Below are 23,035 nucleotides of genomic sequence, written 5' to 3' on the forward strand. Positions count from 1 at the left end.
CCAAAACATCATATGCCTCTACCTTGACAAACAATTCTATCAAATAATCTTTTAAAGGGAGACCATTGATAGGATCCGTTTTTGTGATTTCTGCAATGATCTCCTCCGCACACTCTTTTAAAAAAGAGATCTGCTCAATGGGAGTGTCAAGAATTTGCCCGCGAAAATCCATCCACAAACTCTACAGGTATCTCTTTCGATGCGTTTGGATCAATCTTTACCCATGAAATTCTGAAACCAGTGCTGGTTTAGGCCTCTTTCGGGTCTCGTGTGAACCAGTTAACTCCTTCTTATACATTGATGAGATACCTCCACTGGGGGTAAATTGCTTTGGAATACTGATAACTACTTCGTCCCTTTTGTTGTTTGAAATTATATCATCAGTTTCGAGTTCGGGTGGTGAATTGTTACCAACATTTTCTTGACGGAACTCAAGAAATAGAGGTTGAAAAAAAAAAGGATGAAAAAAAAGAAAGAAAAAAAAAAGGGTTACAAAAAAAGGAGAGATGATTATCTTAAGCAGCGACACTCCAATTGATAGTGGTATAAAGGAAACTTCCTCCAAATCAGAAGATGCCCTCTTCTTTGATCGGTTCCAATAACGATCTTGGCTGCTAGTATCGCTCGCCAATGAATGGATTCCTCCTTGGGTAGATTCGATACCCTGAATTTGAGTCCCTTCCTTTTCTATAGCCTCGATAGAATTACGATCGTCCACCATTTCAATTTCGACATTGTCTTCTGTGTGAGTCACCGATAAGGATTTTGAAACTTTGGGCGGCATTTTCTTTATTGGAATCACTGGTTGCGCCTCTTTGATGACCTGTCGAGAGTCCTTGGAAGACTTATTTTTTGTGACAATATTTTTTGACAGACTGCTAGTAATTTTATTCTTCCGCAAGGTGGATGAGGTAAGACCCGTTACAATCTCTATAGCTCCATTATGATTCACTGACTCGTTGGCGGAGGTAACCTTGCTCTTCTTCGATGATTACTGAGGGATCTTAATGGTGAATTTAAAGAAAGTTGAAGAGACACTATTTGATCGAGTTGACCACCAGGCATCATAGTCTTTTGTGATCAATGGATGCTTCTTGTGCGTGGGTATAATCATTCGAGATCGTGTCTGCGTGCGAACTGAGGAATCCCATTGTTGAATAGTTTCACCCAAAGTATAAGTATGACTGATCTCTTTCAAGTTGTTGGGAATGTCCTGACAGAAGCCGAATTGTCTGCTAAACCTGCAAGAATTATATTTTTCAATAATGAAAGAATTATCCTTATGTAGAGTTAAATGGCAAGAGCGTTGACTAATGAAGTAGCTCGTAAGTCTTGATGGTAAGGATCCATCATTGATCAACACCTTTTCTTTATTCTCAGTCCAACACAATTTGAGAAGCATCAAAGAATTCACTTTTTTGAAGATTTCCTCAGCTTCTGATTGGCCGTAAAATATTGCCATTTTCTCAGCACTAAATCTTATCATGCACGCGTGGTGGCTACTCACTTGATTGTTTTCATAATATACATCGAAGTATTAGCCAATTCAAGCATAGACGTAATGGATTGGAAAAGTTACCCCACATTCTCCAAGGTTAGGGGCGTGGACGATCTCCCTCAACCCATGATATATGCTCGCAAGAACGGGAATTGCAAGGCAAAATCTTTTTCCTGTGGCCATTAAGCATGCAACCTTGAAGACACTTGGGCGAATACGATCGACCTTTTTGCTTGACAAAAAGAACTTGCAAATCCAATACGCTATGAATGCCGCAATATAGGTTTCCTTTCTTAAGGACCCTGGGATATCCAGTGTGTCGAAAGGGATATTGAAATCCTTCGTATCAGCAAGGTCGTATGGCTCTACGCTTTCAGAAGAGTTGTTAAGTCATTTTCGATTTAGATGTGGTCTTTCTTCTATTTGCCCTACTCGGAGGAGCCCTATACCTAGCTTCTCCTTTGAACCAGAAGCGAATCTAGTCTTTCATCCATGCCCCTTGGTCATTCGTCCAAAAGTGGTAGTAAGCGGAAAAGAGGTGCTTGCAACTCTCAGGGAGAAGTGGCTTCCTTTCTTTGTCACGAGTGAGAAGTTTTTGTGCTGAAGGAACAACTTCATCAAAGAGCGAGCCATCGATCGAAAGGCCACCAAGTCGATAAAGGTCCCAAAGCGTGATGGATAGCTCCCCAACGGGCGTGTGGAGTGTGTTTGTCGAGGGGCACCAATATTTGAAGAAAGCTCGCAAGATATTTTCACAGCGGTCGTAGGAGTATCTCGACCCGTAAACGGCTTCAAATATGCCAGCACGTGTGAGCACTTCTTTATACCTTTCGAGGATGTCCTTGACCCATTCCTAATAATGAGAAGTGAAGCACGCCTCGCCAAAGAAGGATGAAGGGATCTTCCATGTAGTTTTGTGAATATTGAATCCCACGAACGGAAGCGTGAATTTGGCTATTTCTGAATTTTCATTGTGAAGTGACGAGTTTAATACGACCACTTCTTCTTCCCTCGACGTAGTGGAGAAAGTCGATGGTGCCACCACTTCCTTGGTCCACTTGCTAGTCCAATCCTCAAGATGAAAGCATCATTCAAGTGGTATAAAAGATTCAGCGAACGTGTCGATTGCTGGTTTATAAACATGTAGTGACAAGCTCTTTGATTGAGGTTCTCCCCATTCGTCCGTTAATGAAATATGTGGCAATGGCGTAGCGTAATCCTTAATTTGCATGCTTGCTGAAATTTTGCAAAATGTTAGGGGATTAATAAAGTTAAGATCGAAATCATGTATGATAGAAATATTTGGGATGCAAAAAAATAATTGATGTGGAAGTTGAGATAAAATTTCCGGCCCTAAGGAATAGCTCAAATAATATTTTGAGCCAATCTTCATTCTCAAATAATATAAGGGCATACATGATTTCGAATAATATTCAAAAGGCACCTCAAATAATATTTTGAGCCAATCGTCATTTGGTTAATTTCAATCTTCTAGTCGAGACCCAAGCTTCATTCTCAAATAATATTTTGAGAATTTATTTATTTGGTAAGGCCGTGAGGCTCTAAGTTTCTCAATTTACCGAAGCTTCTTGTAACAATTAAATATTGCGAGTAAAAAAAGGGGGGGTTTCGAGCACCTGGTAAGCGAAAAGAAAGTGTTGAAGTGCAACCAATGGATGACGATTGACGCTTGCGGCTCAGCAACGGTGGTAACCAGCTTCAAATTGTTTCTATTGATCAAAGGACAACAAAGCTAACAATAAAAGGCAAGTAAAAGTGAGATGGGATGTCCACGAATGAGTAATAAAGAGGTTACAATTTCGACAGGTCAATCGAGTATCAAGTTTGGACGTCAAAAGAGATTGGTGGGGTCTCACTTGTAAGGGGCTAAAACGTAATCCGTTTCATGGTGCAACTTTAAAAAGCCACTTTGCTTTGTTAGATGATCATGAAGTGTCGAGAGTCCGATACAATTTGGTGGAGATACTTGTAATCAAAACATGCAAGGATTCATATATTAATTGACCTCAAGCTATGAGACCCGACAATCATGTCAATAGATTGATGATTCAAATTTCCAGATCCAAGCCGTGGCAGATTGGTATGTAACATTGCAAGTAGTAGTCATATGCAAAGTGCCGAAACAAATTAAAGCATGCAGGCAAATCAACGGTACAAAAGCTTCTATATCTTGCATGCAAAGTCACTACCATGCCAAAAGTATGAATATTTATAGTAGACAAAGAGTCGAGATGATCACCTCTAAACTGGCGCGATGTTAGTAGTAAGATCCCACACTAGTAGCGACAAAAGGCCGGTACCAGCAGCTATAGCAATTCTTGATAGCAATTTTCGAGTTACGAGCTGCAAGAGAGCATTGGTAGCAGCAACAGAGCTACTCGGCAATAGCAGAAAATTATTGTTGTTTCTAACTTCTCACAAGTGAACCTACGGCTCTAGTCGTGATTATTTATACTAGTAGCATTGTGTTGGGTCCGACGAGAATTCGGATGAAAGGTGGTTTCAACTTGGATAAGGGTAAACTCCTAATCTTGTATGGATTGTTGTCAGGATGCAATTTTATGTACAATTGAAAAGGGAGCCGTGCAAGCTTTATGGTTTGGAGTCAATATGTGGAGAAGTCTAGAGCTTGCTGTGTTTTTTTTTCTTTCTTTCTTTTCTTTCCATGTGATTATAAAGGACAAAGCTTCAATTCACGTTGGACTTGGAGGGAATTATTTTCACAACCAACTTCTATAGGCTGATTAATTCCTTGAAGAACTTGTGTTGGGTTGCTCTTCAAGCTTCGGCCTTGTCACAAAAGGACCTCAATTGTTTAAGTTCATAAAGGATACAAATCCTAGAAGTTCGACAAGAAGCTAATTGATTCGGGCCTTGAATCTTGTGCAGCAGTGGAGTTCAGAATTGATCAAAGAACAGGATGCCTGTCTCACAATTGAAGTTGGAAGCCCTCTAGGCCAATCAAAAAGCGATTTACATGCAAGGTGCACATGAGACAAAAGCTTAAGTGATCACCTACGGGATGGAATTCTAATTGAATCACTATATGATTCCTATTCGGATACTAAAACCCTTTTGGGGTCGGCTCCTTACTTAAGTGATTTACTTTACAAGAGTTATCTCCACAAAGCTTTGGAACTTAGGAAGAATTAAGTTCTTCAATTCAAGGAACCCGTGAGATGAGTTTCAAGTTGATTATAAGTCCAACGTGAATTTGGCTTCGGGCTCTCCAGATTGGTTAATCAGGATTGGACTATGCATATCCCATAGACTCCTAATGAATTTCAAACTCTGCTTGGTTACTGGTTCGGCTTGAGCATGTGGCTGGGGCGGTAGATATGAGGCTAAAGAAAGAGAATTGATTTTTTTTTTTTAGAAATTGAAGGTCTTGCTCCTATGACGTTCAAGCCAAGTGAAAAAAAAACTGGAACCAGTTCGGGAATGCTAAAAAAAAAAATAAAAAATTTTTGAGCAGATCTCAACAAATGTTTAACACAATTTGTATTGGACTTCCTTTCAAGTTTACTGATTTAATTCGGCAACAAGGTTGTGTAGCTCACCAAGGATGCAAATGGTAGCTTTGAGAGGTTGTCCGAGCCTTGCAAGGGAAGGAATTCTTGTGTGCGTAAATCTCAAATTCCTACAAGTAAAAGGAGATTTATACGAGCCACCGACTTGAGGATATTGCATAGGATGGCTAACCTTGGGAATTGAAGCCATCGAAATTTGTCTAATAGTGCATACGTAGCGGTGGACTTGAAGGTTTGGCATGATATGTCTTGACCATGAGAATTCATAGCACTATGATTTGCATGGATTGGTGGCACACCACATGGCCATCTTATGACCAATTCAAAAGCCACAGCATTGCAAGGCTTTGGACAAAGTTCATGAATTGATATTTGAATTGCAAAACTTTGAGTAAAGCCACGATATTGCAATGGTGGACTTAAAGCTTCTAAATGAAGTCATCCGGCCTCGCGAAATTGAAAGCGCTAGTGCATGCAATTATCATTCCACGTTATCAATCAAGGGACATGACTAGTTTCAAGAAGCTTCATACATTAACGACCTTGAATGGGAGATCAATGTTGTCTTGATCCTAGGACAACCGAATTAAGCTAGGAAACAAGGAAAGAATATATATCGAATCTCGTTCACTCAAATTCCGCTTCAATTTCTTTTAGTGTTCATGAACAAGTTTCGAGGGGGCATTTGTAGACAATAGAATTTTAATTAATTCTTAAAATTATCATTGGTCTATAAATTATTTTTGTGGCTTATTTCTGTCCAACTGAATATTGCCATATGTCATGTACACTTGGAAAGATTGGTTATTAAATAGCCAATTATATTTTGCCACGTGTCAAGTTGAGACATTCCAATCAATGAAAATTGCTGGGATATCTCCACCAACCAAATCATATCATATCACATGTCTATTGGGTAGATATTTAAATATTTATTTCTTATTAAAGAGATAATATTTAGAGTCGTTTGATCCATAAATATCTCTTATATACTGCAATGGTTTGTCCAATCAAACGACGCCACGTCACTTGCCCCCACAAGCTTGGCCAATCGGGAAATTACTTATCTCTTTATTAATAAATATAAAATGAACAGATAATATTTAACTGGCACAGTCCTAATATGACTGTACGTCTTGCAAGGCAAGTAGAGTGGTGTACATGTTTTCAACCTCTACCTCCTGCTACAACTATAAATAGGGATCTCTCTACCAAATCAAGATATACAGAGACACACACCAGGAGGCATCTCATACACTCAAGTGGTGAAGTTCCAAGCTACGAAGGTCTGGGTCTTCAAGCTCTTCAAGTCTTCCATATATCGAGGCTTGAGCCTCCAAATATTTTCAAGTTCTCCAAATCTTTCATATCAAGATTTGAAGGAATTGGTGGTGGATCCAAAAACAAGCTGCGAAACCCTTGGATTGGCGTTCGAGGAGAAGAATCGAGGAAAACTCTCCACAAGTTCGAGAAAACCCCAGAGATTGTATTCACATATTTTTCTTAGATTGATATATCACATATTTGTCATGTATATTTCTTGTTTCTGCAGACTTGAAATTTTATCGCGTACAGATATATCCCAATCTCTTGTACCATAATGCAGTTGAATTCTCATTGATTAATTTTCTCTTTACTCCTCTAGTACTCAAATGCAGAGATTTATTAACTGAGGTAATTGTATCAATTAAATATAGATTATCATAGTGCATTAAAGAATCAGAATCAATCAATTTTGAATCATGAAACAATTCAAATTTTTCATTTTCAAATGAACAAAAATAATCAAATTTGTCCAAAGCAGAAATAGAAATTAAATTTCGTCAAAAAGACAGTACAACAAATGTTTCATTAAGATCCAAATAAAATCCGGTCTTTAATAATAATCTAAAAACCCCTATTGTCTCAACTTGAACTGTTTTGCCATCGTCCACGTAGATATATCTTTCATTATGATTAGGCTTTCGGCAATTCAGACAACCTACATAGACACACTGATGTGAGTTGTTGCACCAGAATCTAATCACTATGTGTGTCAAGGTACTGAAGTTAAATTAATTTCAGAACAAACCAAATTAAGAAGCATACCTTTCTTAGCACACCAAGCGTGATAATTGGTGCAATACTTCTTTTTATGCCCTTCAGCTCTACAGAAGAAACAACTGTTCTTTCCCTAATCATTTGATTTCTTTTATGGCACTATACCTGTAACTCTTTTTTCCTTCTTTCTCTAAAGTCCTTTGTTTTTATTATTAGTGGTTGACGGCAGATGGGCACTTTCTGTCTGATCTTGCTTTAATTTTTTCTCTCCTCTACATAGTGTGAGATGAGTTCATTTAGAGACCAAGTCTCCTTTTGACAGTTATAACTCATTTTAAACTAACTAAACTATGTAGGAAGAGATATTAAAATCAAATGCACTAGTAATTCTTTAGAGAGTGTCAATTTAAGTGCATTTAATTTTGAAGGAAAATGCGACATTTCCATAATGTACTCTTTGATATTGCCTTTACCACTATATTTTATTGAAACTAGGCGTGTCAAGAGCGTACTAATTTCAGTTTTTTCGTTTTTGACAAACCTTTTTTCAATGTCTTGAAGGAACTCTTTAGCGGTTACTGTTATTTCTGACATTGTTCCTCTGAATGCTTTTGGAACAATTTTTTTAATGATCATCAGACACAAGCGATTTGATCTCTCCCACCTTTCCTTATCTCTCTTTTCATCAGAGGTACTCTGATCTGTAAGAGGTGGGGGAGAGTTATCCCTTAATGCAAGGTTGAGATCCATTACTCCAAGTATTATCAAGAGATTTTTTTTTCAAGATTTGAAGTTTGTGTCATTCAACATAGAAATATTATTGATATTGGTAGTAATATTTGTAAGATCATTTACAACTGAACAAAAAAACATAAAATAATTAAAACTATGCTCACTTAAACCAAATAATAATAAATTCAAATAATGGTAGCCCATCTCAAGATACCGATGTTCCATTAATATTTTATCTTTGGACAAAATATTAACTTCCAAGTGATATCTTGGCATAGTAATAAACACTGACAATAATAACATGTCAAAAAATAAATTTTCCTTTCGACCAATTTATAATTCACATGTAAAAATCGAATAATTATCACATGTTTATTACTATAAGTGCACGTGTAACTTTATTAAATATTGACCTTTCTTTGGGCCAATCAATATTCATAAAATCACAAGTGCTCAACTAGTTATATTCTAAAATAAATTAATTTTACAATAGAAGTCTCTTTGGTGGCATATTGTTTCAATTAATTTATTTCAAAATATATATAATCATACCAAAATTTAAATTTAAAATTATACAAATTAAACAAAAATTTTGATCAAAGTCAACTTTGGTTAACTCTGGTCAAAACGTGGTCAAATATGGTCAAACCAATCAAATCTAGTAAAACCAGTCAATTGGATCAAGACTTATTTGGACCAAAAGTCCATATCCATAATTTGATCCAAATTTATCATGCAAGGCTAAAATATTTCTTGAAGTCCATAATGTCTTATAAAATTGTATATTTAGTGGGCCAAACATATGGACTTTTGTTGGGTTTAAATGTCTTGTTTATCTTTATTAAGGTTAACTTAAATTAGAGAAACCCTAATATCCTTAACATAAATGTATTAAAAATCAATTTGCATAACAATGAATTGGCTAACTAAAAATAATGAATCTGTGCAATAAACAATGAATCAGCCAAGTAAAAATATCAAAGCCAACAACCAAGGTTTGACTATCGTGGGACCTGACCGAAGGCATAAAGACACAATTCACGTCAATCAATGTCACGAATTGACATCTAAGCGATCAATGTTGTGAGCATAGAGACGGAGACGCAACGTTGGAATTTTTTTTTTTGGTCGCAACAATAGGATTCTTATAACCTAAACTAGTCTAATCTCGGGGGGAGGGGGAGGAGATTCGATGTGAGTAGAAACTCTATCGAATATGGTCAACGAAAACCGTCACATATTGTGATAATTTTGGTGGGAGGTAAGAATCGAACCCTTAACCTCCCAACACTACCAAGCCTTAGAAGGTTGGGTAGTAACGCTGGAACTTGATTTATGTTGTTCACAGATTCACACGATAATCATTAAGAAAGCACGTGAATGACTTTAGCAAACAAGTAGTCCGGATTCATTGGCCATGCAGCAAAACCAAAAGTGATTGCAATTCTTTTACGGATTATAAAAGCCAAAACACGAAACTGAAACATAAAGCCAAATCATGAACATGACTACAACCACGGAACAAAATTGTTGGCCGTGCAAATCAAAAACTAAATTAATCATAGTTTTTTTTTAATAAAACTATGAATTACTAAATCCAAACTATTTCCTAATAATCAACCATATCCGGCTCTAATACCACTTGTTAGGGTGGTTATCTAAAATTAACCTTTGGTGAATACCATCACCTATTAAACCCAAAATCTATATGGCGATTATTAAGAAATAAATTAACAGTGAAATAGCGGAAGCGTACCTGGATTCATATCGACAAACTGATATTTGAATCTCCAAAGTGTAGACACCAAATTTTTTACTTTTAACTTTATTTGTTTAATTAATTTAATTTTAGCTTTATTTGTTTCAATTTTAGGGTTTTCATTTATTATTATTATTATTATTTTATTTATTTATTCATTTTTATTTTATTTTATTTTTATTTTATTTTTATTTTATTTTATTATTGTTATTTATTTTATTTTTATTCTAGTTTATTTTTGTCTTCATAATTAAATTCCAGAAAAAAAACAAAAGGAAAGAAAAGGTAAAAAGTGACAAGTGGAGGAGGCATGCAAGGGGTGAGGTGTTAGGGACACTTGTGGAGGTTTGAGAATTTTTGGGGGAAAGAAAAATCAAAAAAGAAAAGGATAGGGAGGATGGATGATGAAAAGGGCTAAAAAGAAATGGCAACCGGGGGTTTTGAAAAAAAAAAGAAAAAAGAAAAAAGAAGCTACGGGCTGTGGAAAAAAAAAAGTAAAATAGAAAGAGGGAGGCTGGCGGCTGAGGCTGGGGGGCTGAGAAAAATAAAAACAAGATGGGGGGGCGGCGGATAGAGCTAAAAACGGACAAAAGAGAGGAAGGGGAGGAGAAGGAAATAAAAAGAAAACAGCGGGGGAGGTTTGGCTGGAGAGGAACCAGAAAATAGGGAGGGGTTCAGCCGAGAACAAGGGGAAGGTGCCTTCGCATTTCTGGAACTCAACGACGGCTCTTGTCTGGCGAATCTGCAGGTCATAGTGGAGTCCGGCGTGCCACTGCTCGCCACCACATCATCGGAAGCCACCGCTGCCGCTCGTAAGTTGTCACCGTGAGAAGCCCATGTAAGATAACCTCTTCCTTTACACTTCAGTTTTCGGCCAAAGTATGTTTTCCCTGAAGTTGTTATTTCAATTTTTATGCTGATTGTTCATGGATTTTGATACATACACGTTTTCTGGGTAAACTGGACTGAAATTTCTTGGGTTTCTGACAATTTTGGGACTGATAATGATCTTAATTGAGCAAAAGAAGTTGGTGAAATTTAATGCCCCCAACCTGTTCGACGAAATGCTTGAGCCGAAAATCCTTATTGGAAGATGAATTGTTTTACATTTTTCCGTGTGAAGAAACAGGCTAAGTCAGCGAGTTCCTCTTTTTGCATTTCAGAAATTGAGTGTATCGGTGTCTTGCACTTGTTCTGTTTTTCGTTCCTTTATTCATTTTTTTTGTAGGAACCCGAATTAATCTTCCTGAATTTGATGTTATGAGAAGGGATGTTGTGAATTTCATTGTTCGTTGAGAATGATTGAAATCGCAACTAAATTTCTAGTTTTTGCTGCTCGGGAAAAGGGGTTGAACCGCAACTGAAATTTTGCCCGCTTGGAGAAGATGATCACTTGTCCAAAATTGCAATTTCAGTCCCTCCATTTTCTTTTTGTTTTGTGGTTTTGGTCCTGATTTTTCTGAGCTTCATAGTTGCCTCCAATACCATCACAAGTCCTTCAATTAGGTCCCTGCTTTTGTTGCATTTTAATCCCTCAAGTCTCCCCCGTGTTCACCGTGGCCTCAAAATTTGGGAAAATCAAATCCTTTTTGTCTTTCTTGAGCTTAATCCTATGTTCGCCCTAATTTATGTGACTTTTTTGGGATAATTTAATTCTGGGGTTTAGATCATAATTGTGGCTTGATTATTTTAGTTGATTTGCTAATCTTATTGGGTTTAGTTTTATGGTTTTGAGTTTTTTTTCTTTTGGATAATAATATTTGATTGGGTTTGAGAAGTGGGTTTAACAATATTTGTTTGGGTTTCTTGTTGGACTTTGGAAGGTTTAAATTCAAAGCTTTTGGTTGGGTTTTAGGATTGGGTTGTTGATTAATTTGGTTGGGTTTTATTTGGTAAAAATGGGTTAACCCATTCCAGTATCTTGGACTTACGATCGGGCCAAGTGGTCTTGGCCCAAGAAGAAGTTAAAAATGGACCAATGGCCTGTTTGTTCTAGAACCAGAAAATGAATTTACAGATCAGTCCCTATACTTTTCATTCATTATACTGTGGCCCTAAAAACTTTCAACTTCTTTCAATTGGGTCTCAGGTTTAATTGCAAATAGGTCCCTAAATTTTATTTTTCTTTAATTTGGACCCCACAACTTTGTTAATGTTTGCAATCAAGTTTTTTATTCTTTTAATTTCTCGGATGTGGGTTGTTTATGTGATTTAATTTATTCAAATTCATGATTGATTTTTATCTTTTGTGATTACTTATTAATTAAAGCGATGCCTTGACCTTTTCTTTGTATTTTGGAGGGCAAATAAGTGATTTCATTTCATTAGGGCCCCAATTCAAGGGAGGTACACCCTTTCCCTCATTTCTTACTTTATTTGAATCTACGTGCCTTATGTGCCTTTACATGCTTAATTGCTTGCCTTTTGAATTATTTATTTGCTTATTTATTCGCTTTATTTATTTTTTAATTTGGCATATTTATTTTAATTCAAGTTTGGTTATTTGAAAGGCACTTGAATGCCAAATTTGTAATAGTTAGGTATTTATTTTAATTATTTATTTATTTCCCCCCTTTTAGATTGTAGTAGGGTTCCCTGAATGTAATAGTTAGGGCTTCATTTGCTTTATTTGCCTTGTGTGCTTTTGCATGCCTATGTGTTATGTGTTACTCGCTTTCCTAGGGTCTTGCATCTAGATATCATGCTTACGTGTTATGTGTTTTATGTGGTTTATATGTTTATTTGCTTTATCATACTTTGCATGATTTATTTGATTGTAATGAATGAGTGACGTCACCACACTAGTCCAACGCTAGTTGTGGTCTTTTTTCCGTCACCACACTGGTCCAATGCTAGTTGTGGCCCTTTTGTTCCGATTTTTCGCTAGTCCAATGCTAGTAGGAATTCATAGACATGGACTAGTCCAACGCTAGACCCTTAGGGACCTCTCTCGCTAGATCATGTTTGTATGATTATCATTTCATCTCATGCATATTTTCACTTTTTTAGGGTTTTACCATGTTGCATGACACTTTTCTTATATATGTACATCCCCTATCCCGTATTCCCTCTTATATACATATCCCTTATTTATATTCTCTTTTATCAATCCTATGCATGGTACATAACATTAGATTTGTATTTCATTTAAGAATTAGAATTAGGGTAGCACATTTGCTTGATTAGATTAGGAAAAATCCCTTGGATATGGGATATGGACGAGTTTGGCTTTTCTAACCTTAGCACGCTCGTATTCCCTCTATTAAAGGGAACATTGAAAGCCAACGAACATTAGTCCCCCGTACCCGACATGACGCATTCCTTTAGGTCATACACATTTGTATATTATTATTTTCTTTACTTTTTCTTTCGAGTCTCATGACTTGCATTATTCGTGACTTCTTCGAAGAGTCTTTATTGGACGTCACAATTAATGTGATTGGTACCAAATAAGATTTGAAGATACATTTTGACCCCCCGATACCCTCCTAGGTCTAGGGTTCGCATTCATATAGTACATTCCAAATGTAATAAATTCTTTGGTTAAAACAAGAAAATCTTTGACTAAATCACGCAACTAGCCTTGGCTAGGTCAAAGGGGTGCCTTGGATTTCATCCTTGCCTTCCCCTTCGTCAAATGTGACTCCCGAACCTTTTTTTCGATTTACGTAGACTAGCAGTCGTTTAAAAGGGGTTTTTCCACTTTTCCCTTTGAAAACTCATTTTAGGTGACTTGGTACACCTTAACTCTATACCAAGTGGCGACTCCATTTTTCATTCGATAAACCCTTTTTAAACTATATTTTGGGTCAAATCGTTGCATTTTCATGTCTCATTTAGACCCATATTTTTCCATTTTCTTTTTCAAATAAAAAATTCACTGTTTTTTAAACATTTATTTTTTCTTATAAAAAATGGGGCGCGACACAAAGATATTGGGGTGGTCTTCCAGATCAACACGTATTTGCCAATACTTGAGAGAGTTCTTTAGTATCTCTTTGGTATCTTTCCTGACGATGGGATACCAGGGAAAAGCTATTTTTTGTGGTACTAGAAAATATGACAAATAGAATATGTGTGACTTGGGGATCATAACCTTATTTATAGATAACAATTCTCTTACCCCTTGGATCCCTATTTCAGTCCATCATAGAAATAGACAATATCTTTAAGTCTCTACACATTAAAGATCAATACCCTATTAGATACATTAAGTCCAAACCATATTTGATCACTTTAATTGGACTTAACCTTATATGACAGTTTGCAACTCATAATTATTCACATATAAGTCCAGCGTTGGATTAAGGATCCAACATACTGCTCTTTGCAAATGTTTTGCATGCAAGACTTGCATGATTTCCATTCTCCATGGGGAATCCAGATAAGTTCTGTTGATGCAAAAACTGCTTAAATAAGCCGATGGTGGGAGTCATATGCAGCTAAAGGATTGTAAATGCACAACTACCAAATTGATTATCAAGAATTTGGTTAATTGGCAATCAATGATCTTTCACAAAATTTACCATTCCAGTTTAGTGATCATCATCCTTGAATTTCTTGTTGAGATTTGAAAAGTCATTAATCCAAGGTTAATGAAGATTTGTTCATGAGAAATTAGTTGGTTATCAATAATAGTATCAATAAAAGCAAACAAACCTGTGGTATTGGAATCAAAATTCTTTATCACCACAACAGAACAACGCGTACATCCAATAATCATGACTGGAAAAAAAAAACCCAAATACTTGAGAAACTAAACAAATTTGTACTTACTTAGGGCTGATATGTTGACTTGGGACAAAATTTGTTTTCTCTGATTCAGTCCTGTAGTTCCCAAGGAACGTGTATATATGGCGACTACAATCCTGCAGTTTCTGCAGAGTTTGGAATTTTAAATTTTTAAACATTAATCTCTTTTGTTTCGAACACAACGGTGAGAAAAAAAAAAAAGGAACTCTGGATATTGATGGAATCATGTGTAACGAAGTCCAATAATTTGTCATTTTGTGTCTCTATAATATTAGCATACATAGACATATTTTAAATAAAAGGCATTTCTTAAGAAGAGTTGATATCGAGGTGCTAAACCTTTGCGTCCACGTAAGATCTTGGCAATTTTCATGATTCTTAAAATTATGTAGCTTGAATATTTTTGCTACGTTTTACATATCTTGTTCCTAACGTGGCATTGTCAAGCAATGCACTTGATTGCATTTAACTTCGTCAAGAAAGCTAATAAAATTTACAAAATTTTCATCACATAAGCTACGCTAGTCACTACTCTTATTTTTTAAACTGATTTCTATAAAAGAGAAGGAGGTTTAGCACCTCTTTGTAACAAAAACCTCAATTAGGGTCAGTGGTGGGGCCACATGCAAGCAAATTTGGTTAATTGACGCCACTTAATTTTGGAAAATTAGTTTTTAGGTTTAGGTAATTTAGAAAATTTTGAAGTTGCATCTTATATGACCCCACTAAATTTTATCAAATTCTCTTTTCTATCTACATTAACCACAAGCAATTGAAATTTCATAATTCTTATCATCACAATAATTTTGAATTTATTTCAAGTTATTTATGGAAGTTAGTTCAAGAATAAATTCATCCAAAGTTTCCAAAAATAAGGGGTGGAATTTTTTGAGTGGAGTGAGAAAACCAATTTTTCAAACTTCAAAATTTCTAAAATCAAGAACTTTTTAAGTGGATGGTAAATTTTTTATTTATAATACGAAATTAAATTATTATGATTTTTATTTATAACACGGTAAATATAAATTTCTTAAAAAAAATTCGTAGAAGATCAAGTTGATGGTGATTCACAAATCATTTTTAAAAAAATCAAGAGATTCATTTAGTTACATTGAAAAAGATGCATTTAAAAAATTGCCAATGAATTGATTTTGCAGCATTTAAAAAAAATGAGTACTTGTATGGTACAATTTTAACTTGTATGTAACGTTAATAGTTTTCTAAAATTTGACCCCATTTAATGTGAGGTCTTAGCTCCGCCCCTGATTAGGGTACAGTAATTTAGGCTTTGTTTGATAACCCAGTTTAGTACTTAAAGTTAAGGGATTCAGATCTTAATATATTCAAACCGTTTGATAACCAAAAATTAAATATCTAAATTAATTAAATAGTACTAAATATTCTAGGCAAAACCTGCTCCCAAAATTAAGTGATAAATTATTCACTTATCATAAATGTGATATACATTCAAATGTATTAGATTTAATACTTAATAATTTAATAACTTAATGAATTCAGATTTTAGATTTCATATTTCAAATTTCAGTTTTCAAACTTTAGTTTTATTAAAGGCACCCTTAGTCATGGTGAACTAAAAAATTCCTGATTGAACTAAAATCCAAAAACAATAATTGCTCCCGTCTAGCTGTCGATGACTAAATGTGGACATGTCTCTCTGTGTGCATATATAAACAAGGCTAAAGTCCAAAGAATAGGCGATGGTAGCTTTCAAGTTTCAATCAATGTTTTGAAAATCGGACCGGTCGGTTCGACCGGTTGAACCGCGAATCGGCCATGGCACCGGTCCGGTTCTATGCTCTGGTTGACTTTGCCAGAGACCCTGTCAAACTTGATAAAAATCGGAAAAACTGGTGAACCGCGTTGAACCGGATTGAACCGGTTTTTGAGTTTTTTTTTTTTTTTTTTTAACTTTTTGCAAAATGCTTCTATCAAGATTCAAACTCAAAACCTTTGTAATAGAAGACCAATGTAGTAACCATTGCACCATCACATCGTATTTGTTTTTTTTGATAACTTATTTATATAAAACAAACATCTATATTTTAGTTTTCCATTTTTCTTACAAAATCTCATCCTCTCATGACTCTTTCTTTTTAATCTTCAACTCTTTCTTTTCTCTCTCATCTTTTCTTTTGTCACACCATTTTTAATCAAACCTCATTAGTTTTAATTTATTGATGTTTTCTTCTATCTTTTAATTTTGTTTTTGCCCATTAAATTGGAAAAAGTTAAAAAAGAATTATTTTTCTTTAACCCAAATTATTTAATGCCACAACCACTCACTTTTATCTCATTTTTTGTTTCTTATCAAGTTTGCATTTCTATTTTCAATTCTCTTAACTTCTTCGAACTTCAAACTTTCTTTTTTAAATTACAATCTTTAAAACTCAAAGACGTAAATTAAAATTTAAATTCACAATATCAAATTCTCATAGACGTGAATTTGTATAATTTCAAAATATTGTGATATTTTTGGGTTGGATTTAAGATTTTTTTGGTAGATATAATTGAAATTGAGATGAAATTTATTTGTTTTAACTTAATTTATTTTTGAAAATCCAAATTATTCAAAAATAGTGAACTTTTCATCATATAAAGTTTTAAATTAGTCCATTGCATGTCTTATTTTGTGCATATATATATTTATATAAATTATTTTTAAAAACATTCATTGAACCGAGGTTGAACCGGTCCGACCGATTGAACCTCGACTCTTTCACTTCACCGGTTCAATTAACGGTCCAGGTTTTAAAACATTGGTTTCAACCACTCAAAATTTCTCATTGAACTAAAATCTACAACAACAAAAAAAAAAATATATCGGTCCCCTCTTGCAGATTCAAATAACAAACTTTTCCATCTATCTATCCAAAATTGGATTCTAACTCCACTCTCTATTGTATTGAGACCAAATTCAACAGTTCATTACTTAATTAACTCCCAAAAATTCGTTTGAGGCCCTAATATAAACATCACAAAATAGTGTATTTTAAACCTCTTGACAATAGTAAGAGCGAATTGTCTTAAATTTGGATGATGGAAAAATTATGGCAAAATTAAAAAGAGTAATAAAAAGCAAATTAAATCACAAAAATAGCAATCATGTTCGAAACTTCCTAGTGAAACATTACCGGAAAAGATTATTGTTTTCTGATAAAAGGTAGAGAAGCAAACCAGCTGTACAGAAGTCGTAAAAGAAAACAGCTAAGTTTAACAAATAATACAATAGGATACGCGACCAAGAATTATAAATAACTATTTTATATCACATACGTTACATCGAAAAAAAATATACGGACATTGGAACCCAAACTCACAAACTCACATCGAAAAAACTATACACATACTTCTCACAACTCACAAACTCAAACTATTGGAACACGGATATTGTTCATTTTTTACTGCTAACGTCATCCATATCAAGTGCAAATTTTGGATCGGACTCCTGATTCAGTTTATTTGGGAATCGTTGCAATTCAAGCCTGATCAGTTCCTATTAATTAAAGGCGCTCCCTCCACTCTGAACCCAGCCCTTATCTTTGCTCTTTCTACTTTCAACCTTCTCTCCGCCGGTATTCCTCCATAGAATGGAGATCTTGGCCTCAAGTCAAGATCTTCCTTCCTCTTTCTCTATTTTTGTTTTAGGTTTAATAAAATCTTTCTTAAAATATTCTAATGAGAGTTTTGTCTCTTCTAATATTTTACTACTGAGAGTTTTCATATCTCACAGGTTATTCTAGTAGGAATTTTGTTTAGTTTTTTTTTTATTTTTCTCTTAGATCTAAGAATTTTTTTCAAATCTATATATTAGATATGGATTTCTTGAATCTTTTTGTCCGATCTCAACATTGGTTTTGAATTTGAACCAATTTGGTAGAAGATCTAAGGGAATAGATGGGTGTAGACATTTATGGAGCAGCTCTGTAATTGATTAGATATGATAATTTGTGATTCACAGTGTAATCTTTTATATTTTATAACTTTAATAAATTTAGTGATTTTTTATATCACATATATTTGTGATATGTTCTATGTATTTTCTACCATTTGTGCAGTTTTATTTATCAAACAAATCGTGTTGGATGATTTTTAGCTAGTTTATTAATAATATTGGCTTATTTTTTTTATTAGAAAAGTTCCTATTAATTAATGAACAACCGCCTTACTGAGAAAAAAATAGGTACCTTACAAGCAAATGGTTCGGTTGCTTTTCTTTTCCCTTTTTTGTTAGAGTGCATGTGAATGTATTTTGTTTGGACACTGAATTATTTGTCAAAATTTACATCATTAACTAAAATTGTTTGGACATATTTTAACACATTATTTGTCAAAATTGTTATAGTATTTTTTTTAAAAAAATTATTCCAAATAATCTACTATCCAAACTTACTTCTTTGAGTTGATGAATGTGATCACATAATCCAATTTTATAAATAAAAAATGATTTGTTAGTAAAAATAAAAATATTATTAGTTAATAAAACTAAAATTATTTATACCTAAAATGTAACATATATTATTAACTAACAAATAGCTTAATATTTGACAGGCATATAGAAAATAGAAATGTATAGAACAGTAAACTCGACGCCTACAATTTTTGTGTTTCTTACTACAGTGTAAGTACTTCGGAGTGGGAATGAGTTTTCCTTAGACTTTTCCAAATTTACGTTATTAAAAAGTTAATTTTAATATTATTAAGTCATATATGTCTAAATCAATTATTTATAGAATGTCTTCTTATTTAGTAGCATAGTAGTAAATCAACTCTAAGTAGGGGAGGGATGGGTTGGGTGGTACGAAGGGAGGGAGTGTAAGTGAGAGGTCTCGGGTTTGAGTCCTCCCATTTACACTAAAAAAATCAACTTTAAGTAATAATAATAAACTAAAGAAAATGGATAGGTGCATATTTAATAATTGGTCCCCGCATCATCTTTTATGTTATTAGGTTCACACTCCCTGCCCTGCACAAACAAATTACTTTCTTATATTAACAAAATGATTTCTCCAACTCTCTCTGTCCTAATTATTTTGTCCTGTTTTGAGAATCTAACATTTTAAAAATAGTGATTTGTATTGTGATGTTTGTGTTTCTTTTTTCAATTTTACTTTCACAAATTCAAATTTGAAAGCAGTGTTATTGGACTAACTGGACTAACCCCCTCTCTATTGTCGAAGGGGCAGTGTTATTTTAAAATATAAGGAAGGGGCAAAGTGCCTATTTATTGAATTGAGAAAAGTAAAGTATAATTGAGAGTAAATTTTAGAACCGTTTAATGCTTTTAACATTAAAATTAATTTAAAACTTATTTTCAAAAATCAACACCGCTCATAATATATTTTATTCTTTGTGTTAATTAGAAAGAGAATTTTGTATGAAAGTTATCAAGTTTTATCATTTGATTGATCAGTACAAATTTTGTCACGATTTTGACCCATTTTTACGATTCAAATGTTTTGTGTAAATTAAATTTCAAAATATTTTAAAAAATATCATCTCTTAGTATGTTGATTTAAAAATCAAAACAAAAGCAATGACACAATTGCATAAATCAATAATATTATCTAAATTTAAATATAAATCAATTAGAGAAACCAATAGAGAAAAATTTAATGGAGAGGATCCTAACACATTGCTGTTATGTACTTCCTCCGTCCCAATGGAAGGGACGCTATTCAAAATTTTAGGTTGTGTTTAGATTGCAATTTTCTGGAGTTCCTATAAAAAATGTATTGTAACGATTTGATATATGTGAAGTAAAAAAGTGATTGGGAAATATTTTCATGAAAAACGTATAGATTTTTTGGGTAAAAAATCCATTTCCAAACAAGGCCTTAACTTTTTAAGCAAAGTAGAAGCAAATTTGTATTTGAGCTGTTTGTACCCTCTTTGCCCCCGTTCCTTTTTTTATTTTCTTTTTTTGTTCAGCAACGATAACATTTCTATATTCTAATTTAAGGGGATGAGAGTCTAAAGAAATTATGTATAAGAGACTAGTAAATATAAGAACTTATTAAATTAAAGAGGTATTCTGACACCTCCGTTAAATTTTTTTCATTATAGAAAGAGTTTGAATATCTGACTTATAATACAAGGAGGGACTTTAATCTCTTTTTGATAGGTACTGTGATTTGGCTCGGCGGTTCTCTTTGCCCCATTGATAAGTGAAAAAATTCGTAGAATCACGAAAGAAGATGCCGTTGGTCTCCCGACATTTTAAATCCATTTTATGCACCGTAAGAACCACGCACCAAAGTTGACCACATATATTTGTGGTGCCGTCACACACCAATTCTTTCTTCCAAATACATTTTTTCACGGGTCCAATAATTCTTTTATCAATACCTTTATTCTTACAAATCAACAGCTTTTACCTTTGGTAAAAACTATCTACTACAGTTGGATCCGAATTTTTTTTAGTATAAAGTGTCATTAAACTCCTTTTAACTCCTTTAAGTCTTTTAGATCATGTCGTCTTATTTAACATGTTTTAAGAAGTTGAGTGACTCTTTTTGACAAAAGAAAATATATTTTATTTTAAGGAGTTGAATGACTCGTTTTGACCAAAAAAATTTTTAAAAAAAGTTTGATCGCCAAATAGTATCATTTTAAATAGTTTAGTCACCGTTTTTCAACCAAAATGGAGGCCTTCACGTGGAAAATCAACCCTTGCATCAACGAAGGTTTATTTAAGTTGTTATGGCATCAACGAAATTTGTCTGGAATCTGGATTCCACATGGAGAACGGAAATCATGCAAGTCTTGCATGCAAAACACTTGTGGAGAGCAGTAAATATATGGTGAATAATGGAAATCACTACAAGAAAACTAAAGGAAAGCCTGAATCACACCCCATGGCTAGTGGAAATGATTCTAAGAGCTATGCTCAAACCTCCAGCTATCAGAGATTCTCACAAAATATTTTTCATTTTTTAATAAAAAAAAAGGTGGAAATGGTTCTAAGAGCTAAGCCTGAAACATTTTTTTTTTCATTTTTCATTTTTCATTTTCACAAAACCATTCCATTACGCACCACTCAATTGACATTGTGCATGTGAATTTTTGTGTCACACTTCCTATAGAAAGGGGTGATTGAAGCTGCAAAATGTGAAATTGTACAAGCAATTAAGGAGAAGCTGGAAAACGACTGGCCAAAGACATTTGTGATTGCTGATTATGGATGTTCCACTGGACCCAATGCATTCCTTGCAGTACAGAACATTGTTGAAGCAGTGGAGCTAAAGAACAAATCTCTGCAACAGAGCCCACCTCTCGAGTTCCATGTTTTCTTCAATGATCTTGTAGACAATGATTTCAATACTCTCTTCAATGCCCTTCCTTCACCCCGAAGATAATTTGCTGCAGCTGTACCTGGCTCCTTCTACAAGCGTTTATTCCCTAAAGCTAGCCTTCATTTGGCTAATTCTTCTTATGCACGCCATTGGTTTCAAGGTTCCAGAAGAAGTTGGAGATCATAATTCATTGGCATGGAACAAAAGCAAGACATATTGTTCGGGCACAAACAAAGAAGTCACGGAGGCATATTTTGCTCAGTTCCGGAAAGATCTCAACAGGTTTCTGAATGCTAGAGCAGAAGAACTTGTCATAGGCGGCCTTTTGGTGATTTAATTACCCGGTGTTCCGAGCAGCACCCTTCCTTTTAATACCGGTGCAGGCTTCCTCCAAGAGCTGTTAGGATCATGTCTTTTTGAGATGGCCAACTTGGTAGGATCTGACAATTTCCATCTTCATTTTAATTTGATCTGTAATGCAACTATTGGGGTCACACTCATCAGTTCAAATGATTTCTTCTGGATTTGTGGCAGCTTGTTTATGTATGCTGCAGGGATTTAAGAGTCTAGAAAAAGTGTATTCATTCAACTTGCCAATGTACTTTCCATCAATTGAAGAATTAGACCTGGTTATAAAAGGGAATGGTCAATTTAAAGCAGAAAGAATAAAGATATTGGATCACCCAATGCAGCACTTGCCTTTTGATGCAAAAATGACTTGCTTGCAGACCAGATCTGTCTTTGAGGGCTTCATCAAAGACCATTTCGAAATAGACATTGTCGATCAACTGTTCGATCTATTTGCTAAGAAACTTGAAGAAAGTTGCTTAATCTTTGATCAGGAAATTCGCAAAGATACTGACCTATTTGTTCTGCTCAAACGCGTCTGTTGAAGGATTGTTGTTTGGTTGATTTACTATCTAAACTGATATGCACTTATTTTTGTCTCATAAAGTATCACCAAAGTTATGGTGACATTTCTTTTCTCTCAACTGTTGATTGTCTACATACTTGATCATATTCATGATATTCAACTCTCACGTAGAGCTGAGATTTTCTCAAGTCAACTTTCTTTGCTGGATTTGGGTTCTCATTCTACTTGGCCATTATGCTTTGATCTAAAAGCCTAGATTATAGTTTTCTCAAATAAATGGCTCCTCGAGTCAAGTTTTCAGGAAAACCTACTCGTCAGCTGATGTTTTGGCTTCTTTACAATCTCATCCTCAACAGTGAACGACAGCTATTCTTATATATCCTTGAGGGACTTACCATGAGACATTCGGGCGAAAGTTGCTTTAGATTGTGTAGGTATGTCTAGTTCAAATTGATTCGTGCAAGTCTTAATCCGTCGGTGTAAACACATGCAGTTTTGATATAATGGTGAACTTTA

General features: G+C 34.5%; 1 pseudogene; it reads left to right on the plus strand.

The window, feature by feature from the left end:
* The first annotated feature begins 9,953 nt into the window (after window positions 1–9,953).
* Window positions 9,954–22,538, plus strand: LOC113737843 (loganic acid O-methyltransferase-like; annotated as a pseudogene).
* The last annotated feature ends 497 nt before the right edge of the window (window positions 22,539–23,035 follow it).

Source organism: Coffea arabica, chromosome 1c, assembly GCF_036785885.1.
Source record: "Coffea arabica cultivar ET-39 chromosome 1c, Coffea Arabica ET-39 HiFi, whole genome shotgun sequence".
NCBI lineage: Eukaryota > Viridiplantae > Streptophyta > Magnoliopsida > Gentianales > Rubiaceae > Coffea > Coffea arabica.